The sequence below is a fragment of the Berghia stephanieae genome, chromosome 8, assembly GCF_034508935.2.
Source record: "Berghia stephanieae isolate SIO BIC M18660-M18661 chromosome 8, UCSD_Bste_1.3, whole genome shotgun sequence".
Lineage (NCBI taxonomy): Eukaryota > Metazoa > Mollusca > Gastropoda > Nudibranchia > Aeolidiidae > Berghia > Berghia stephanieae.
The window spans coordinates 19,995,535-20,017,272 of NC_088367.1; the positions used below are offsets into that span (position 1 = coordinate 19,995,535).

The 21,738-nt window shown below is 38.3% G+C and overlaps 1 protein-coding gene and 2 long non-coding RNA genes across 3 annotated transcripts in view; all 3 read right to left on the minus strand.

Annotated features, from left to right (window-relative positions):
- The window catches only part of LOC144978320 (ecdysone-induced protein 78C-like), a 55,046-nt gene that overhangs the window by 15,352 nt on the left and 17,956 nt on the right, over window positions 1–21,738 (minus strand). The window lies entirely within an intron of this gene.
- Window positions 1,838–3,170, minus strand: LOC144977799 (uncharacterized). The gene is made up of 2 exons (XR_013646406.1): window positions 2,613–3,170; window positions 1,838–2,324 (listed from the first exon to the last, which is right to left on the minus strand). It is a non-coding gene; the product is annotated as an uncharacterized LOC144977799 (long non-coding RNA).
- Window positions 7,297–8,618, minus strand: LOC144977800 (uncharacterized). The gene is made up of 2 exons (XR_013646407.1): window positions 8,131–8,618; window positions 7,297–7,842 (listed from the first exon to the last, which is right to left on the minus strand). It is a non-coding gene; the product is annotated as an uncharacterized LOC144977800 (long non-coding RNA).

Sequence of the window (21,738 nt, forward strand, 5' to 3'; positions counted from 1 at the left end):
TTGCGTTACACACTAAAGCGTTATTAGGGACCCCAATAATAGTACCTATTGGAAAATAACGGATGGTGTGGCAAAGTTTATCCTTGTCATAATGTGTCAATACTACCATACAGCCTAACTCTGACAATACACACTATAAACATTTTGGCCAGACAACTTGTCCTCCAAATATCAACCGATTAAAAAAATGACCCTCATCTTGTACAAACTCTCAAACCTGGGATATCTGAAGTCCCAGGATTTAGAGTTTTTGACAAGGTGAGGGTCATGATTTTAATCGATTGATATTATTTGAAGGACGAGTTTTCTGGCCAAATTTGTTAAAATGTGTGTGTGTGTGTGTGTGTGTGTGTGTGTGTGTGTGTGTGTGCGCGCGTGTGTGTTTAAAAGAGTACTGCAATATAAAGTTAAAATCGTATGACATCCCTCGGGGGGACAGGGACGTAAACACCTCCAAACTGGAAGAGAAGTTGCCAGGCTTCTGTACCAGGAAGAGGAGGCAATGGGTCGCGGCGAATCAACTAAGGCCGAGAACGGTAGCGTCGCTTCATCAGTGCGGACCATAGATAACACAGGACGGTAGTCTGTGGTGTGGACTGTCCACATGTCTCACATCTACGCATTGTGGCAAAGAGCCCGAGACCGCAGAGTACCTAGTCGAGTGTTGCATTGTGACGAAGCTTCCGGGCGGGTTCGCGACCGTACACGATCATTAGAAACTGTTGTTATGACGTTTGCCCAAAACGATGTACAAGACAGTAGCGCACAGATAGAAAGAGTAACCACATGTATTAAAAGTAGTTATTTACTTCAGTAGTTCTTTATTCTATTTAAATTATAAGGAGGGCCGAATGAGACATCGATATATGCGTTAGTGTTTGATATTTCCATCGATCTGTTTTAAGCGTGCTCGTTATAAGTATGATCTATTGTAATTTTATGCTGGGGTCGATGGACAGACTTGATTATATCATTATATTATGTCAATGGTCTCGAGCCATGTGTATGCCTATTATTAGCATAAGTCAGGTCAATATTCTCAATGAATGTATGAGCTTTGTTCTCTCACAGATCTTGACTGTTTTTTTAGGGGAGGGGGGGGGGGGGTCGTCTCTCAACTGTTATTGAAACCATTGCAGTCTGTGTATGAGGTGTAAAAAAAAACAAAAAACAAACAAAAAAAACAAAAAAAAAAAAAAACAAGGGAATAAACAAAACGAAACAAAACAAAACAAAAATATCTTTTTTAAAACATGAGAAAATAATCAGACCACAAAAACAAACAAACAACCCTCCCCACACACACACACAAAAACAAAACAAACACACAAAAACCTCCCCAAAAAAACGAGACTGTCTAGTAAATCGAGCGTTGCTCTGTAATAATTAAGCTTTGTAGGCCACAGCTGCTGGTGAATATAAATTTCCCAATAAACGAAAAAAAAAAAAAAGTACCCTATATAATATGGTGTTTGAGTAATCCATGATGTCATTTTGAGTTATACATTGCCGTCTTTATGCTTGTGTTAGGTTTTTCCTGGGTTTAAACTCGCTATATTCCGATTTAAACGACTGGATCTATTTTCCTTTAAACCGAGTTCCTGATACCAGCGTTTATTTTCCACGTTCTCATGACATGCTTATCAACAATACGACCAGATCCACATGAATATATTTAGGCCAAGTTCGATCACAGCTAAATGAAGAGAGGAAAAAAGGTGGATGGATAGTGTCACAAGGTGCGTTCGCAACTCGCAATGGATGCGAAGGCCGCTTATGACCTTAAAGTGTGGAGAGGTAGACGTGGACGTTACAATCACCAACAGAACACCGTATCTGACAAGAGAGCCATTATTATTTATTTAAAGTAAAAGAAAGGGGAACAGCTCATAGTTATTGAGCAAAAGAGAATAACATTGCATATATTGACAGGAAAAATCAAAAGTACATACAAGTAAAAAGTAGTAATGCAATATAAAATTCATGTAAGTTTTAACCAAAATAAACTATACTTCACCCAGGTTCCAACCGTTCCATTAATTCCCACTAATAATGAAATTATTAATTACATATAGGGTCAAAATAAACTGTTCATATTCCGAAAGGAGAAAAAAATTAATCAACAAAATTGTTCACACAGGGTGCGGTGTTCCAGCCTGTTCAAATCCAAAATTGTTCCTAATAAAACACATAGATCGAGTGTTACTTCCTCATCTTTACAAACGTTACATTGTATTTTGTTCATATTTCTCAAAAATCATATTGTTCAAAAGGGTTCAAAACACATTTACCGGGCGCTATGTCCTAGCCCCGTCAGCTCTTCACTATATTAGAAGATAGATATAGATATATTAGTAAAAATGAAATTAACATAGACACAATGATAGCGTAAGTGATCAATTAGTATTTACTTAAAAATAATTCATTTAACTGAGGTCACGTTCTCAATTTCAACACAATTAAACTCAATGAATTAATTATTCACTAAAACAATAAAACTATATTATTTTAAACTTTAAGATAAGTGAAATAATTTTACGATATTAATCACTTAATCACTTGATGATTACTCAGCACATCAAAACAATATTATAAATTTTATATATTCTCACCGAGCACAAATTACAAAAACACAATATCGCTTAGAGCCCATAACCGGGTACGATATACAAAATACTGGCCATATTAGGCCCACTTCGGCTACAATACAGCCTAAAACACAATGCTGGCCAACACACAGGCCCAACACATATCGCCTGAGAGCCCATATTCGGGTGCGACATAAAATACTGGCCACTTTGGGCCCTTTTCACTGTGGCTTCAACATAGCCAAACAGAATTCCAGCCAACACACAGGCTGTACAGGTCGTTCTTCTTCGACCTCAAATCGCAGACTGCCAGTTGAACATCGACCCAAGCCGAAACATAGGACAGGGTATCTAACGGTATCTCGGTTGATGCATAAGATTGATGAGGGTGTCTTAACACTGATGGAACATGATAACCCTCCGTTCTTTCATTGCCTTCATAGTATACACCACCCACGGCGAAAACAAGGGAGTCCCTATTCCAACACCCATCCTACACTCATAAATCATTTAATTATACGGGTTGCATTCTACCCGAGACCTTGGTGGGTATGACAACTATCTCCCTTTGTTATATAGAAGGCATTTCTTTACATCACTCCCCACTGGAGGACAAAAATCCCAAATTTTTGATCAAAACTAAGAAATGCCTGACCACTAAGGCAGCCGAGACAAAAAGTCTGGACCATAATTGTCCGAACCTTTCACAGACATCAACCGAAAACGATACTGGTGGAGCAACAGTGACCATCTCATCAGACGACCATTTTCTGACTTGGCTTTTTTTTTTTTTTTGAGATACAACAAAGGAGCGTGGCCAGTCTCCACAATGAATTCTCTGCCCATAAGATAGCTGTTCAAACTCCTGACAGCCCACACAAGAGCTAAACACTCTTTTCAATCACTGAATACAGTTGTTCTCTCGGTAACAGTTTCCTACTGAGGTAAACAACTGGATATTTACCATGGTAATCTTCATCGTCAACAACAGCTGCCACGGCACATTGAAGAATTCCACTTCCGTTTATGTCCGCGGTGCTCCGGTCATAGTACCCTTTCAATAAATTTGCGTGGTACGTTTTCTTTGAAGTACCAGCCTGTATTACATAATTATTATGTCCAACTACACGTTGAACTTCAAATGGACCTTGCCATTTCAATTCAAGTTTGTTGTGCTTTGTCGGGAGCAACAACAACACTTTGTCACCTTCTTTGAAGTTGCGCATCTTGGCCTTTCTATCAAAATATGCCTTATGCCTTTTTGAGGCCTTCTTTAAATTTTCATGGGCCATATGGATAGTAGTCTCAAGTTTTTCTTTTAGGTCTACAACATATTGGTATGTTGTCTTTACCTCTTCGTCCTCAATAGACTCCGTCCACAACTCTCTGAGAATTGTCATCGGGCCTCGTACTGGGCGACCGAACAATAATTCAAAAGGGGAGAAGCCCAAGGACTCCTGTGGTGCTTCACGGTAGGCAAACAGGGCCGCATTGAGATATCGATCCCAATCTGACGGTCTCTCTTTAGCCAATCTCTTAAGCATCCCTTTGAGAGTGCCATTAAACTTCTCCACCAGCCCATTACACTGAGGGTGATATGGACTTGTGGTAAGTTGTTTCACAGACAGTAGTCTACAGACTTCTTTCATCAAATCTGAGGTGAACTGTGTACCTCTGTCACTTAATATCTCTTTTGGTATCCCCGTCCTACTGAAAATGTCGACGAGGCCTTCCGCAACTGTCGCGGTTTCTATGTTTTTCAAGGCTACAGCTTCCGGGTACCGTGTGCAGTAATCTACCACAGTAAGCATGTAGCGATTCCCTCTATTTGATGCAGGAATAATTGGTCCTACCAAATCTACCGCTACTCGCCTAAATGGTTCGTCTATCAGCGGAACTTCAGTCAGAGGCACTTTTGGGGTCATTCCTTTTGCCGTTGACCTTTGACATTGGTCACACGATCTACAGAAGCGGGTGACGTCATCCCAAATGTTGGGCCAGTAGAAATTGCTGAGAATGCGCTCAGTCGTTTTCTTGGCAGCGAGATGTCCAGAGAGTATGGACTCATGAGCTAAACGCATCACTGTCTCTCGCAAATCTTTTGGGACCATGACTTGTCTAATCACGTCACCGTGCTCAATCTTTGGTGATTGAAAATATCGTACTAGAACCCCTCTATCATATTCAAACCAACTTTTATTATTGGCACCAGTCTTTTTCACTTCTTTCGTAACTGCTGCCTCTCTCGCACATTTCAATGTCTCGTCTTTGGTCTGTTTTTCTTTCAAAACAGCCTTACTAACACCTGTTTCCACTGAGGGGGCAGTGATCAATGGTTTCATTCTCTTCTCTTTTTGTGCCCTCGTCTGTGCTGCTTGAGCTGAGTGCTCACAATCATTTCTCATGAGATTCTCGTGGACTGAATCAGAGTGATCGTCATATTTTATTGGCGTTCCTGGGCATTTGACTCCTGGTATATTTCCCAAAATGACGTCATACAAAGGTGAGGCCATTTCTAGAGCCGTCACTCTTCCCTTGTAATATGGACAATCAAGCCACGCTTCAGTTAGTGGGGCACTCACAGTCTTCCCATCAGCTAGACTGACCTTCACTCTCTTTTCTTGTTCTTTCTTTTCTCTACTCACAAGGCCTTTTCTAATCACAACACAACTACTGCCGCTGTCTCTCAACACTTTAACTCTTTGTCCATTTATCCAACCAATAGCGACCGGCATACCTGTCGTCTCTATCGCGTGTCCCGAACATGCTGCGGACACCGTAATTAATTGTCAAAATTCTTTATTTTCCCTCGGCGCTTGACGTTGAGAGTTAGTGTTGTTCCTGATACCATTGTTAGCAACATGATGTTGTGCATTGTTACAACACGGCAGCGGTTCTGGAGTATTCACAGCCGCTACTCCAAAAGTCTTCTTATCAGTATTCTCCATCCTTTTTCTTTCCCAGCACTGCTCAGTGGAGTGGTACCTACGACCACAGTATCCACATTTCGTGTCTCTTTGTATTGCAGAGATTTGTGGTCTGTTCTTACAATCCCTCTTCAAATGTCCAACTTTAAAACAGTTGTGGCATCTAATTACTGAAGTAGTTGGTTTCATGACAGGTTTGTGACCATCTTGCTGTTTGCTTGGAACCTTGTCATTCTGATATGACACAGTTCTTGAGAAAGCGCCGGCAGTCCCGTGCGCTTCGACATATTTCTCTACAGTGTCGACTACTTCCATATATGTATTTGGTTTTCTTTCCTTCAGGAAAACCACCAGCTCCTTGTTACAAACATTTACGAGCTGTTCTTTAACAATCAAGTCCAAGATGTCCTCAGGCTTTGTTCTATCCTTGCCGGACATAGTTATCCACTTTTCCAGATATGTGGATATACGGGTTCGAAACTGACCCATCCTTTCTCCTATTTCTGGTCTACTTCTACGGAAACGCTCTAAGAAGCCGTCTTCCGTTAAATTGTAGCGTTTCAATAACGCGCACTTTACATTATCATACTGGGTAGCGTCTACCTCGTCCAAGCGAGTGTACACGTCCAACGCATTGCCTCTAAGCAACGCCGACAAATGAATCGCCCAATCCTCTTCTCTCCATCGATTTACGGTTGCATATCTTTCAAACCTGAGTAGATAGCTATCTATCTGATCTTTCGATTCATCAAAATATGGCAGGCGAGGACTTTTAGCTCCACAACTGCCAGTCGAGGGTTCACTGTCAGTGGAGGAAGGGGTTCGAACCGGGACCACTGAATTTTCAATTTTTAGGCGCTCTAGTTCCAGCTGCCTTTCAACAAGAAGAGCTTGTTGTTTCGTTTGTTCTGCGACTGCATCACGCTCTTTCTCTTTCTCAAACCTATCTCTCTCCTTTTCCTCTCTGTCCCGTTCCAACTTTTCTTCCACCCACACTCTCAGTTCGTCGCCATGTAAACCCAACTTTTCCCCACATTTTAACAACCGTTCCACATCCATAATGACAAAATATTTATCGCAACGTACTTTTTAAAAAATCGATAGATTGAATAATATAAAAAGAGAAGGATCAGCTAAATGCAGATAAAAATCTACCCAATATACCTATTGTCAAACAAACAATAGCGAAATCAGTAATAACAGCTGACGCTTCGTCAGTTCAAAAAGTTAAAACATCAAGCGATGACCACTACATTATACCAAAACAACATTATCTAGACTTTAATCAAATTAAAGTATTAAGGCCCATCATACTGGCCTTTCATAGTTCGTGGTTCACTCGCTTTATGAACAAAACAATAAGTAGCGATACGCCGCGCGTACCCTACAACATCAGTGTAACCTTGTTACGCCTGAACAATTACGTGATATCATTTCACTAACCCAAACTATAGCTTTACATTACAGACAGTACATAGTCGTTAAATGATGAGAAGTAGCGCTTGAAATTAGATCTGACAGCCCAACCCCCTGATATGCATCAGTACAGGAAGCGACTCTAAATCCCCACAACAATAAGAGGCATTGACTTCTCAGAAACGAAGGTGTCTGTTGATGTAAAACGTCAGACCACCAAACCACACAATACGAAACCCTGCTCGCAGCGCCAATTCAAGTCACAAGGTGCGTTCGCAACTCGCAATGGATGCGAAGGCCGCTTATGACCTTAAAGTGTGGAGAGGTAGACGTGGACGTTACAATCACCAACAGAACACCGTATCTGACAAGAGAGCCATTATTATTTATTTAAAGTAAAAGAAAGGGGAACAGCTCATAGTTATTGAGCAAAAGAGAATAACATTGCATATATTGACAGGAAAAATCAAAAGTACATACAAGTAAAAAGTAGTAATGCAATATAAAATTCATGTAAGTTTTAACCAAAATAAACTATACTTCACCCAGGTTCCAACCGTTCCATTAATTCCCACTAATAATGAAATTATTAATTACATATAGGGTCAAAATAAACTGTTCATATTCCGAAAGGAGAAAAAAATTAATCAACAAAATTGTTCACACAGGGTGCGGTGTTCCAGCCTGTTCAAATCCAAAATTGTTCCTAATAAAACACATAGATCGAGTGTTACTTCCTCATCTTTACAAACGTTACATTGTATTTTGTTCATATTTCTCAAAAATCATATTGTTCAAAAGGGTTCAAAACACATTTACCGGGCGCTATGTCCTAGCCCCGTCAAAATTACAAAGTTCAAAGATGCAAACGCATTTACCGGGCGCTATGTCCTAGCCCCGTCAGCTCTTCACTATATTAGAAGATAGATATAGATATATTAGTAAAAATGAAATTAACATAGACACAATGATAGCGTAAGTGATCAATTAGTATTTACTTAAAAATAATTCATTTAACTGAGGTCACGTTCTCAATTTCAACACAATTAAACTCAATGAATTAATTATTCACTAAAACAATAAAACTATATTATTTTAAACTTTAAGATAAGTGAAATAATTTTACGATATTAATCACTTAATCACTTGATGATTACTCAGCACATCAAAACAATATTATAAATTTTATATATTCTCACCGAGCACAAATTACAAAAACACAATATCGCTTAGAGCCCATAACCGGGTACGATATACAAAATACTGGCCATATTAGGCCCACTTCGGCTACAATACAGCCTAAAACACAATGCTGGCCAACACACAGGCCCAACACATATCGCCTGAGAGCCCATATTCGGGTGCGACATAAAATACTGGCCACTTTGGGCCCTTTTCACTGTGGCTTCAACATAGCCAAACAGAATTCCAGCCAACACACAGGCTGTACAGGTCGTTCTTCTTCGACCTCAAATCGCAGACTGCCAGTTGAACATCGACCCAAGCCGAAACATAGGACAGGGTATCTAACGGTATCTCGGTTGATGCATAAGATTGATGAGGGTGTCTTAACACTGATGGAACATGATAACCCTCCGTTCTTTCATTGCCTTCATAGTATACACCACCCACGGCGAAAACAAGGGAGTCCCTATTCCAACACCCATCCTACACTCATAAATCATTTAATTATACGGGTTGCATTCTACCCGAGACCTTGGTGGGTATGACAACTAACTCCCTTTGTTATATAGAAGGCATTTCTTTACAGATAGGATGTATAACAGACAATGGATGGATGGATGGGTGGGTGGATGGAAGGATGGACGGATGTATGTATGAACGGATGGATAGATGGATGAATAATACCGATTAAGAGACAATGGATGGATGAGTGGGTGGATGAATGAATGGGTGGATGGATGTTTAATACTCATTAAGAGACAATGGATAGATGGGTGGGTGGATGAATGGATGGATGAATGGGTGGATGGGTGGATGAATGGGTGGATGGATGTTTAATACTCATTAAGAGACAATGGGTGGGTGTATGGATGGGCAATTTAATAATAGATAAACAAATTTGCATTGCATTGACTGGTTTGATTCAAGGATGGATGGATAATAGCTGGTTGGCTAGTGTGCCATACTGTCTCACACACACACACACACACACACACACACACACACAACCCCCCCCCCCTCTCTCTCTCTCTCTCTCTCTCTCTCTCTCTCTCTCTCTCTCTCTCTCTCTGTAACAACATCGACATACTCGATACTCCGTCGATTGTTTATTTGAAGAAGAAGAAGAAGAAGAAGAAGAAGAAGAAGAAGAAGAAGAAGAAGAAGAAGAAGAAGAAGAAGAAGAAGAAGAAGAAGAAGGAGGAGGAGGAGGAGGAGGAGGAGGAGGAGGAGGAGGAGGAGGAGGAGGAGGTGGAGTAAGAGGAAAAGGAGGAGGAGGAAGAAAAGGAGGAAGGAAAATGGATGGATGGATCAATGGATAATATGGGATATTAAGAATGATAGATTGGTGTTTACGTAAAGGCACAGGTGTATAGACAGACAGATGCTTTGATCCATAATTTAAAACACGATCGAACTTTGCAAAGCCCAGCATCTGGTTCAATAAAAGGATGAACAAAGAGACCAAATGAAATGTCCTATTTGTGCCTTTTTTTGTTGTTGTTTTGTTTGTTTTTATTATTTATTAGACAATTACCTTACACGTGCTTATAATAAAAGTAGATTATGACGGCCTACAAAACAACATAGTTGTGCACACACAGCATTAATTAAAAAGTCTATCAAATTTTTTATTTGATCTATCTCTTAATTATTCAACCGATATGATAACGGATAAGTGTTTGTTTGTATTAAATGGTCTACGGCGTTTGCGACGCTTTTAGGTTATTTAAGCGTAGGTAAAATGGAACAGGAGGAATAGTAAACAAAATATTTATTTTAATGTTAAATCTAAATTTCCAAAAATCCAATTAATAAAAATACATTCAATTTTTTTTTTTTTACAAATGATTTATGGTTTACAAAGGAAAATATCTTCAACAGAAAATAAAATACATGACTGTCTCCCACTCAGTTAAGACTCCGGTCAGGGTCAGGTCAATACCGAGTGATCTTATTCTAAGACAAGTACAGAAGGCAATCCGGAAAAGGAATGTTTATTATGAATTCATATTATTATGTGTTCATCAGAAGACACAGACCATAAAGTCATCATCATTAATATCATCGTCACAGCCACCACCACCACCACCCACCACCCACCTCCATTATAATCATCATCAAAGTTAACTTCTTCCTCACCACCAACAGCATCATCATCATCATCACATCATCACCATCACAATAACACCGCCACCGCCGCCACCACCACTTTGACCATGCACCACCTCCACCACCACCATCCAATTGGTAGCGGGAAACCGTATTTGTCCGATAAACGCTACAATAATCGGAATAACTCAAGCTCTGCAGAACTAGTTTATTATTAATTAGAGGAATTAAAGGAGAAACAAAAAATGGAAGAGAGAAAAAGAAAGAAATAATAATTAACGAAAGGAACTGGGATGATAACTCACCGATTATTAGCTGCCCTTTTCATGACGTCATTGTCACTTCTAACCATATTATGCCATTATTTACTTGAGAATGGGGAGGCCGGAAAGGGGGGGGGGGGTGAACATAGAGAGATAGATAGATAGATAAAAAGAGATAGATAGATAGAGAGAGAGAGAGAGAGAGAGAGAGAGAGAGAGAGAGAGAGAGAGAGAGAGAGAGAGGGAGAGAGAGAGAAACTTAGGTATGAATTATATTATTGAAATAGTATTGTTGGAAACTCTAGGGCGAATAATAATAACAACAACAACAACAACACAGAGAGAGAGAGAGAGAGGGAGAGAGAGAGAGAGAGAGAGAGAGAGAGAGAGAAAGAAAGAGAGAGAGAGAGAGAGAGAGAGAGAGAGAGAGAGAGAGAGAGAGAGAGAAAAACTTAGGTATGAATTATATTATTGAAATAGTATTGTTGGAAACTCTAGGGCGAATAATAATAACAACGACAACAACACCAATAATAATAATAATGATAATAATAATAATAATAATAATAATAATAATAATAATAATAATAATAATAATAATAATAATAATAATAATAATAATAATAATAATAATAATAAAAAGGCCAGGTACGGGCACTGCTCCCGGACGGTGTATTTATTGACGGATACGATACCTTATCTTTCTCCCAAATCGGTACGAGGAGGATCGGACTCGAGTCTGTTGCGTTAGAATGCGTGTCCATCTGAGTGACTGTGAAGTCTCGTGACAAAGGACTTTAAAACATAATGAATGAATGTGCAAGTTTATATTAAGGAATGTGTCCGTTTATAATACTATAGCCTCTTTAAACGGTGTCACCATGCTCAATATGCTTTGCGGTGCTTTATTTGTACATGATAAGCCTCAGACATGAAATAAAATCTTTAAATAAAAAATCAAAAATTAATTACAACGTGTAGGTCCTTACAGTTTGCAGACCCATCTTAATGTGATTTTCTTTTTAAAATACTACATCAACATACTATAAATGCCTACAGCCGGTACTCATTCACAATTTACCAGTGGGCTAATGCGCGCGCGCGCGCGCGCGTGTGTGTGTGCTTGCGTGTGGATGTGTGCCTGTGCGTGTGGTGTGGTCTATTTGTGTGTGTGAAAATAACGCGTCAAACTAGGATACACCTCCATAGTATGTGCCAGTTATGAAATGATTATCACCTTTCCGGCCACTGACTTTGTGACAAAGAGTCCTCGGTTACCATGGGATATCGCATAATTCGAACATTAAATTATGACATCGCGTCGGTAGTGGGGTTCGTCGTCTAAGCGATGTTGAGTGTGGTCAATTACCGGGTGGGTGAAAAGCACTCTAGGCAGTGAGCTGTTGGGTAACGCACTTTAAATATAAAACAAACAAAAAATAAATCTCTCACCCACACGCCCTACACAAACACACAACACACAACACACACACACACACACACACATTCTTCAGAATTTCTTTGAAGCCTTAAGTCTAGAATTTTTTTAGATGTTGGGGGGAGTGGAGGAGGGGGGGGGGGGGCATCTTAATCATCTAATAATAAAGAAATTTGTTTTCTGGGACAAGAGCATATTAATACAACGTAACGCGCTTGTAAAGCGCTTGGAGTGCATTTTCTTAAATATTGCGCTGTACCAAAGCTCCGTTTTTTTCACGAGGAGTATTTAAAAAAAAACAACTCTTATTTAAATAATCAGATACAAATCTGTGCTCATCAATAATTAAGTAGATGTTAGGTGATGTTGGCCTATAACGGGGTTTTACTAACACGGTATGTTTAAATAACCAAGGAAATAATAGGGTTTGTTTGCTCACGGGTGTGTACTTGACACGATTCGCCTGATCTTAAACGAACAAAAGAGGAATGGAGTAGAGTAGAGACAAACATTTAAAAAAACGAGAGAGAGAGAGAGAGAGAGAGAGAGAGAGAGAGAGAGAGAGAGGGAGAGAGAGGAGAGAGAGAGAGAGGGAGAGAGAGAGAGGGAGAGAGAGAGAGAGAGAGAGAGAGAGAGAGAGAGAGAGAGAGAGGGGACTTAAATGAAACGATATCATCTTTATGGCAACGAAGCTGGTTTTATTTCGAATCATCCCGTTTTAAAAATTCCTTCTTGTTCTCTTCCTCCTCCTTCCACCTCTTCTTTTTATTTTGCTATAATTTCTTTTCGACAAAGACGACGGTGTCGCCGGCAAGGTACTCAGTATGGTGAGTAAATATGAACGTAACGATTTTTTTTTCTAAAAACAAAACAAAAACAAAACAACTTTGAGCCGCCCACATCGGGATTCAAACATTCGATCCACATGTCGCAAGACGAATGCAATATCACAATGCCACAAATCATAATTATAGCAGGATTAAACAGATCACAGAGTGGGAGAGAAGAGGGGGGAACGAGTGGGGGAAGGGAGAGAGGAGGGGGAGGGGGGGGGGAGGAGGAGGAAGAAAAGAAAAACACCCCCCCCCAACCCAAAAAAAAGCAAAAAAAAACCAACAAAAAACAAGTCCCACAATCAACTACAACCCCATCAATGGAAATCTAAAATGGGTTAGTACCAGCGACATCTATATGAAGTCCTAGGTTAGTACGCATCTTATTAAAATAAGGATGGTGTTGGACAAGTGGGTCGTTGGATAGCCAGAATCTAGTTCATGAATATTATTTACAAAACCAATTCTCACCTTGTTCACACTGGTGAGGTGCGAGCGTGAGTAGCCTAGAGACAATTGGACAGATTGTCCGATTATCGCACGAAGCGGAAAACGTGTTTTTTCTTTCTTTCTTTCTTTTTCTGTTTTTTTTTTTCTTCTCTTTTTGGAGAGGGAGAGGGAGGGGGGGGGGGGGGGGGGGGGGGGGGGGGGGGGGGGGGGGGGGGGGGGGGGGGGGGGGGAGGTGGAGCTTGTTTTGTGGTGTTGTTTGTTTGCTTTGTTCTCTGGGTCACCTTTCGTCTATTCCCTTCCTCGTTTCAGAGATCATAAGAGTCTACTGAGGACTTCTTCGTTCTGAGGCAAATGGTATATATATATATATATATATATATATATATATATATATATATATATATATATATCACTGTTGGGCGTCCTTTTGTGTTATCACTCTTACAATGTATAAGTCGATACCTATAACCGGGTATGCACTCATTTACATAGCAGTCGAATTGCGTAACATGTGTAGAGTGAGTAGAGTGCCTTCCCCAAGGACAGTCTCGGGGCCGGAGTTTTGCAATCTTTGCCAACTGCCTTGTCAGTGTCTACCTACGCTAAACATCGCGTGACTTTGTTACAACAATGCATCAAGGACCACAAATAAAACAATTCAGAATATGGTATGTATAATAATAATATATCAATACCATCGTTTGGGTATTACAATAATATTAAGATGAATGAAATATTTGGCAATCGGTTCTCTAAAATACCTGGCATACGACCGTCGCGTGTGTCAAAAAATACAATATCCTAAGACCTACAAATTTACTCTCTCTCTCTCTCTCTCTCTCTCTCTCTCTCTCTCTCTCTCTCATGCCCCTGCCCCTCTATGTGTGTGTGTGTGTACGTGTGTCTTCGTCCTCACCAGTAATAAAACACACACATACACACACACACACAGAGAGAGAGAGAGAGAGAGAGAGAGAGAGAGAGAGAGAGAGAGAGAGAGAGAGAGAGAGAGAGAGAGAGCATAATAAACTAGACCATGTTCTTTGTCATGCCGATATTATTACAGAAAGAGCAGAAGCACGCAGGTCAGTGACCGAACCGCCGGCTCCATAATAACTCTCCACTACTACACTCCAGTCGATTCAGGACGTATCCCGTCGTACTTGAACAAAACACATTATTGTAATTTATTTTTGTCCATTCTGGCCAGAAAAAAAAAGTTTGTAGAAAACATATCAATCGATTAAGATGAAACTCCAATATGGCTAAACGTACCAAACCTGATTTTTCAAGGACATTCTTTTAATGATTCAAATCTAAGACTTTAAGGCTGGTAGAGGGTCGGTCATCTTAAAGGATCGTCATTTGCAGTTCGGTTTAGGTTTTCGGTCCAAAATGAAACAAAATTGTTTAGTCATCGTTCGGCAGCTGTGGTCGCCAGGCGTACAAGCACCAACACAGCCAAATTACAAATTGGGGGCGATCTATAGCTATCCAGCCTTTCTTCCAGCAGCAACTCATTAACCCTTTATAGATGGGAATCTATTTTACTCCAAACTTCGCAGGGTTTCTTCCCGTTTTCACCAAAAAAGTGTGAAAGCGAATCGCAAGTAGCATTGATGTTACTCCTCTCTTATTGACAACAAGTCAGCTTTTTACTGTAAATTTGAACCCTCTCAGTTCAGATTGACAGTATGGGTGTTGAAACAGAGGAAAACAATAAATTGAATCTGTATAGAATTTCTTATTGTGGACTGTTCGACGTTTCACAAACTGAGACCACTTTGTGTTTTATATATTTAAATTCTTAAAGTGGTCAATGACTCCAATTTACTGACAGATCGTCCCAATTGTGGCTGTGGGCCCTGAAATGGGCGAGAGCTGAAAGCTACAAACATTTAACAAAACCGCAAATGAGGCTTTCGTGATGGGGAACAAATCCAGACTTGTCAACCAATAACTACCACGAAACTTTATTTTTTTAAAACATTTTAATCTCAATAATACATATTTTCGAACAAAACTTTAATATTTTCATTCGAAGAGGCATAGTCTAAATGTTAATTTACCAATAAATGCCATGTCTTAGAAACGAATCATCTGAGCGAAAAGCAGGAGGGCATGAATACAGATTAACAACTCAAAATCTCATTTGTTAACATAACAACATAACATGGCTAAAGGCTTAATAATTTAGGAGTGTATCCTTAAAATCCTTTTGACATAAAAATACAAAGTGATCTATCAACAATACCGTCATTGAATCAATGAACGAATGAGTAAGAAAACACTACTGGTCGTATTGAAATCTTAGATAATACAACTTTCGGTCGATCGAAGCTTTGAAATTATCATTATTCCACAAGTAAATGGTTCGAAACAGACGTGCACCATCAGGCACAAGAGCACATTCATCCCAACAGCCATCAAAGAAATCAACAAAATGTTGAGTAGAGATAAAATGACTGACTGAACAATGGTGACTGGAATTAGAAGGGATAGATAGATGGATAGACAGAAGGGAGGGGGTGGAGGGGAAGAGAGAGAGGGGGAAGACATATATATATATATATATATATATATATATATATATATATATATATATAGAGAAGAGAGAGAGAGAGAGAGGAGAGAGGAGGAGGGGGGGGGGGGGGGGGGGGAGAAGATTATTATTATTATCATTCTTCTTCTTCTTCTTCTTCTTCTTCTTCTTCTTCTTCTTCTTCTTCTTCTTATTATTATTATTATTATTATTATTATTATTTTATTATTATTATCATCATTACTATCAGTATTATTATCATCTATATCACTAATATTTTAATTACTTTTCCCCCCCCCTATTACAAGAGCTGTAACCTAAGAATAATAGCCTATTTGGACAATAAAGATGATGATGATGATGATGATTATTATAATTATTATTATTATTATTATTATTATTATTATTATTATTATTATTATTATTATTATTATTATTATTATTATTGTTATTATTATTATTGTTATTATTATTATTATTATTATCATCATGGGCTCATTGTTGTAATTGAAATCTCAAAAATGACACAAAATATTGTCCATTACAACAATGTTAAACTAGGCCCATAATTGCGTTCGGATGTCAGACCTGCATATATGCACAAGTCGTTCGAAACATTAAAGATTAGTATTACATCTGGATGTAAATAATATATATTTCTTCAGCCCTTGCATGATTAAAATACATGAAAACCTAACAATTTGATGAGGTCACTTCTTTGTTTCATTCATAGTATTTTGTTTCATTCCTAGTTTTTTTTTTCCCAGAGTCTTTAAAAAATATTTTCACTTTTTCTATTTTGGACAGCATTTCTCAATTTAAAAAAACCCGCAGATTTTTAATCATCTCTTGCACAGTTCATTATAAAGGCACAAGTACCTTATCATAGACGGTCGAATTAGCTTTCATTGTGTGTGTGTGTGTGTGTGTGTGTGTGTGTGTGTGTGTGTGTGTGTGTGTGTGTGTGTGTGTGTGTGTGTGTCTGTGTGTGTAGTAGTGCTGGGCGGGTACCCGGGTACCCGCGGGTACTCGCGGGTAATAAAGTCAAACCGGGTACTCGAGTAAAAGGGACGGGTAGCGGGTACCCGCTTCAACAAATGGAAACCGAGTGATAATTGGATGTAATACAATTTTGATCTTACATATTTACATTCACATGACCTTTTTTCAAAAGATTTTCCTCTTTTATTTTTCAATTACATTGATTTTTTTGTTTTATTTGTTAACACACATTTGATTCAATTTTGGAATCAACAGATTAAGACTATACTAGTTCTTATCTTTTAAAGGAATCTCAGTTATTTTTAAAATTTATTTATTTTGGTTTCATTGTAATTAATTATCCTTGTTTCTTACTTTCGTTTCATTTGTTGTGATAAATAATAAATAATAAATGACTAAAAAAAAAATTAAAGAATAAAAACATAAAAAAATTTAAAGAATAATACGTGAGTGTAAATATGATATAATTTTTAAAAATTAAATAACAATGAATCAAAGCTTCCGATGCGGCCTCGGCGAACTCGGCGCAACGGCCCATGACAAAGGCGGCGCGGGGCAATGCGTGTGCCGCGCAGCATGCCGGAGGAGTCTGGTCCCGCCCAACCCGCCTGAAGTGCGGCTGAAACAATTGCGCTGCGGCGCCTAGACTGTCGTGGACATCATGTATACAGATGAGATCAGTCGAGGCCGACTCGGAAGGAATAATATTAAAACGTAAACCTTGTACACCCACATCAGAACCCCCCCCCCCCCCCCCCCCCCCATGACTCTAACTTTAATGAAAACTTAACCATGTTTATAGTGTAATAAAATAACCAATGCTGCATAGGGAAAGACCACGTGCACCGTAGTTAAAGCAGCGAATGACGCTCGGTTAGAGAGCGGGAAAGTGGGTGGCCACCCTTGGACTCCTTAGGGAGCAAGGGAATAGGTTACTAACAAATTAATCAAAAGTTTCTCTTTAAAAACATAACCACCTTCATTACCAGTTCCAATCTGTCCCCATAATTTAGCAATAGCCCAAGAACAACAACCGACCACAAACAATAACTAAGGCCACACGACGATTGGCCTGTGTACTCAACATCCCACCAACAGAAACATTTCAGAACCCCCCCCCCCCCCCCCCCAAACCACCAACCCAATATATCCCCTAACTGCCCAATTAACCCCTCACCCTCCATGAACGCTTTAGGCAACATCAACATTTCAACCCTTTACTTCATCCTTTAACCAAAAAAAAAAAAAAAAAAAAAAATTATAACGAACGGCACAGAAAAAAAATAATGTCAAAGCCTTTCTACTGCTACTACCACTAAACATACGTTTGATGTTGAGAATGCGTGACAATAAACCTAACAAATAAAATTGTTACTAATTAAGAGGGTCGTTAGATAGGATGGCCTGGGTCTAAAAAAAACCCCAACAATATGTGTGAGAGGTCAGTCAGTGTGGCTATAATTGTAAAAAATAAAATTAAAAAAAAAAATAGCTTAACATATAATTATATTGAAATTATATTTAACATAATTTAATCATCTCAACAAAATAAATTATTCAAAATGAAGTATAATCATTCATAATATATTCCATATCTTTTGCTTATGAATACTAAGAACCTTGGGTTGGCGAGTTCATGACATCGTCCTTACAAATATATGTCAATTCCTGTAAATGACAGCTTAGAGCAATTTTAGTTAAAGCGCGTCTCTTATCGCCCCCCCCCCCCCCTCCCACTCTCTCTCTCTCTCTCTCTCTCTCTCTCTCTCTCTCTCTCTCTCTCTCTCTCTCTCTCTCTCTCTCTCTGCTGCTGCTGCTCTCGGTTAAAATGACCGCGCGTCATATTATAATGCTCTGAATTGTTAATTCATTGAGCACTGTCAGAACTACTGTATGTATGTATGTATGTATGTATGTATGTATGTATGTATGTATGTATGTATGTATGTATGTATGTATGTATGTATGTATGTATGTATGTATGTATGTGAGTGTGTTGAAAAAATCAAAATTAAATATCTCTCACAAATTTTTAAAAAATGGATCTCTCTCTCTCTCTCTCTCTCTCTCTCTCTCTCTCTCTCTCTCTCTCTCTCTCTCTCTCAGAAAAAGAGGGGCGCCAAGGCGAAAAAATATCATGGCCTCATTCAAGAACAAGGACACACGGAAAGACGAAACATAATCCAGAAAAAAAAATCAGCATTTTCTTGCGAAGTCATCACCAACACCATCTAACAAAAACAAAACAAAGACAAGACGGTTTTTGACAGAATTTGAACAGCTTTTCACCGATCTGTCAACAAAAGACAATCTTTACATCTTAGGGGATTTCAACATCCATGTGAATGACGAGTCAGATAACAATGCAGCAGATTTTCTCTATAGAATTGAGGCAAAGAACCATGTCCAACTCATCACAGAACCAACACACGAAAAGGGAAACAAATCAGACCTCATGATTAAAAACCGCGATGACACTTTGTTGAATAACACCCACGTACAAAGTAACCACATATCAGACCAGCAATCTGTTTTATTTGAAAAACCTAAACCCACAAAATAGACAGTAACATATGGAAAATATAAGTCAATAGAAATTGAGAAAGTTTGAAATAGCATTATAACATCCGGTCTTACCACCAAAGTTGAACGTGCATACATAACGAAATTATGTCTGAGCTCCTTGATCACTATGCGCCGTTGTCAACCAAAGTTATCACCATAAGGCCTGGCCTTGGCTCATCATGGTTCACTGAGGAAATTCGGTTGTCAAAGCAAATGAGACGAGAAGCGGAAGAAACGTGGCGGAAAACAAGACTCACATTACGTAGAAAGTTATATAAACAAGCACGAACTGCAACTAACACTTTGATAATCGAAACCAAAAGAAAATATAATATTATGTTAGAGACAAGGTGGACAATAGTAAAGGCAACAATAAGAAGCTTTTTAATGTCCTGAACGGTGTGATGGAGGTGATGATAGTGGGGGAAAATTACTGCCATCACACCAAAACAAATCAGAACTTGCAGAGCGCTTCAATGGTAACTTCAAATAAAATATGAGATCATTCTATCCAACGTGGACAATGGAGTCAACACCTCTGAATATGAAGATAGTATACCAATATCATGCTCATTGTCCAATCTCTGATCTGCTTCAACAGAAGAGGTTAGTGAATTAATTAAGGAAGCCCCAAATAAACAGTGCAAACTTGATGTTGTACCAACGTGGCTTTTGAAAGAATGTGTAAAGGAAGTCGCACCTGCTATCACTTCGATTGCAAATAGGTATATCGAGAATGCAGACATTCCAACCTGCTTCAAAGAAGCTCTAATTACTCATCTCTTGAAAAAGAAAAATTTAGACAGCGATCAATTAAAAAACTACAGTCCAGTCTCGAACCTTCATCTCATGTCAAAATTAATAGAGAGACTCATTGTCAAACGTCTCAAAAACTACATAAATTTCCACAATCTGCATACTGTTTTTCAATCCGCCTTTAAGCAATCACACAACACAGAAACAGCATTTGTTGACCTACTTGACAAAAACGATAATGCAATACCACTAATGGACCTAAGTGCCGCGTTCCACACTGTGGATCACGCAATACTATCAGACCGAATGCATAGGTTCTTTGGAATCGGAGACAAAGGTCTAGAATGGTTTTCATGCTATCTACGAAAGAGGTCACAGCGCGTTTTCATAAATGATTCCCTTTCACCACCAACAATGCTACAATTTGACCCAGTTATACACTCCCATTTCATCAAAATAAACATCCAAGAAACAAAAGAGCTACTCGCCCCATGTCTAGAAAACGGAATCCAAATTAATTAAGTTCCACAAAATAAAGACACGGAAACCACTCAATCATCGATACCAAATAATACATATGGCTTTAATCCAACCGGATTTTCATATTTTATTGTAATGTCTAAGCATATTCCGATAAGAATAACAAAATGATAAATAAGGAAATACGCGCAAGGTATAATACAGTGTGTTCAAGAAAGTATTCTTCTTATGTATAATAATAATACTAATAATAATAATACTAATAATACTAATACTAATAATACGAGAATAATAATAATAATAATAATAATAATAATAATAATAATAATAATAATAATAATAATAATAATAATAATAATAATAATAATAAGAAGAAGAAGAAGAAGAAGAAGAATGATAATAATGATGATGACAATAATAATAAAAATATTAATCATTATTATCATTTTTCTTCTTCTTCTTCTTATCATCATCATTATTATTATTATAATTATTATTATTACTATTATAATTATAATATAATAATAATAATAATAATAATAATAATAATAATAATAATAATAATAATAATAATAATTATTATTATTATTATTATTATTATTATTATTATTATATTATTATTATTATTATTATTATTATTATTATTATTTATTTATTTATTTTTTAAAAATTATTATAATTATTTTTTTTATTTTATTTTTATATCACGTGATAATTTGGTACCTTCATATTTGTTTAAATACCTGTAAAATAAATAAATTAAATGATGAAAAAAAATGTTAATAGTAAATTAATCACTGCCCTCTTAGTGAATACGATGCGGTTCTGACTAAGTACAAATCGGTTTTTGGGGTTAATAATAGATAAATAATCCCAAAATTTCTCATTTGATTCAGTTAGAGTCGAATCTCCTCGTTCAATGGTTACTGTGAGTTGCCATTGGATCTCTTAATATATCTATCTATACAATATCCATGTCAGTATAGTACGGCAACGCTCGCGTGTCCGTACACAAGGAGCTATATGGTTCGGTTCCAAGTCGAGGCAACTTACTCGTTGACACCCCCCCCCCCCCACACACACACACACACAAATGTCTTGGTGTAGGATGAGGGGGGGGGGGGGGGGGGGTTAGGCAGTTTACGAGGAGCGAGTGGGGACGGGGGATGGGGCGAAGGGGTAGT